The following is a 1657-nucleotide window of genomic DNA, read 5'->3' as shown; positions in this document are numbered from 1 at the left end:
AATTCCCCTGACATAGGACTCTCTTATTTATGGCCCTGATACAAACTCCAAACTCCGCCTTCCTTTAAGGAAAAACACATCATTGGTGAAAGTTATTGTACCAGAGGAGAGGTTACCTTAGTAAGCATTGCAATGTTGTTGTTATGAGTCAGGAGAACTATTAATAATCAAAAGCCTTTACAAAAACGTCTTGTACAAGAGTCTGAAGCTGATTTTATGATCTTTAGCAGAAGAAAGATTTTATAATTTTCTAGTAAATGTCCTTCCAGTTTGAATTTAAAAACTAGTTCTGCTACCTTCTCTATTTTGGTCAAGTAAATCAAGTAAACAAAGCTGTCCTTTTTTAAGCTCTGTTTTCATTTGCAGTCCCTGATCTTCCCCTGCACTTCTGTGCATTTTCTTGAAATGACGTCCCTCTTTGCAGGCTGGACAGAACTTTATTCATGAAAACACAATGTTTCAATGCTCTGTTTGTGAGCGTTGGACAATTGATAGTTACAAGGAATAATGAATTAAAAATAAAAGCTGCAGTAAAAGGCATTTTTTATTATTTCATCACAAATTAAATTTAAAATAACAAGGAAAAATACACCAATGATGTATGTTGGAGGCATGGCTCTTTCTCTGCATTCCTTATTAATGTAAGCCCTAATCAACACAGATCTGTGTCTGTGTTTTCTGGCTCACGTTATAGATGGAACACAGAGTTTGGAAATCCTTTTCAACTTCAGGTCTTTTGTTGCTGTAGCAACCTGTGTATGTGTAACATGTACGCACCCTTTTTTCATAAAGAAGTTGTTTCATGAGGGAGCAACATAAAGTTTGATCAGAGAGTAATAAAATACATATATAGGCTGACATGCAGGACAGAACTTCTTAAAGGATTGCATATTTTGTCACTTCATAAATCAAGCTGAGGAATTGAAAATTCATTAACATAATTTGAACCATTTCAATCCAGACTCGTGAAAATGTATTTTTGTGAGGTTTAGGTGTACGCAAAGTAGCTTATTATCTTCATAGAGAGGTGTACAGTGTCTCACAGCATCAGATTAATTTCATTTTTGAACTGTAAGAGGTCAGTTTTACAGTTATTAGTGCTCTGATTCTTCTTTTTTTTATCCCATCCTGCTCAAAAAAAACTCTGTTTAAAAAAAAAAACCATACACACAAAAACCACCAAACACAAATATTCAGAATTATTAGAATTGGGTCTCATTTTCAGATTTTAGATCTACTTCAAAACTGAGCCAGGAATGTTGTACAGTAGGTCCTGATTTAGTTCAAGCAGCCATACTTTGATTTTTATTTTTTCAGTCTGAAGTTTTGGCTTCAAATCATAAGGTTGGATCCAAGTCCAGGACTAATACCTGAAAATAATTTAGACCTGTTACCATCTCGGTTCTTACCTGGAAGAAGCTTACTCCTTTCAGGAAGTAAGTGAAAAGATAAAAGATGTGAGGCTGAAACCTCATGCAGAAGTTCAAGATACAGGAAGGCCACAACAAAAAACCCAAGCAGGTATTTTAATGGCATCTGTGGCCAGTAATTCTAGGACTATTGATTTTCAAGTGTCACTTTGGGCAGTAGGATTGGAAAGTGATGAAGGAATTAATTGAGAGCCATTGAGTGGTTTCCAGATGACATTGCATGGCTG

General features: G+C 35.5%; 1 protein-coding gene across 1 annotated transcript in view; it reads left to right on the top strand.

Moving 5' to 3' along the window:
- SYN2 (synapsin II) overlaps positions 1 to 1657 on the top strand; it is a 203858-nt gene that overhangs the window by 137336 nt on the left and 64865 nt on the right. The window lies entirely within an intron of this gene.

This window comes from Phalacrocorax aristotelis, chromosome 6 (genome assembly GCF_949628215.1).
Source record: "Phalacrocorax aristotelis chromosome 6, bGulAri2.1, whole genome shotgun sequence".
In the NCBI taxonomy this organism is placed as follows: Eukaryota; Metazoa; Chordata; class Aves; order Suliformes; family Phalacrocoracidae; genus Phalacrocorax; species Phalacrocorax aristotelis.
Note: the sequence above shows the minus strand (reverse complement) of the source record. Positions and strands in the feature narration are given on the sequence as shown.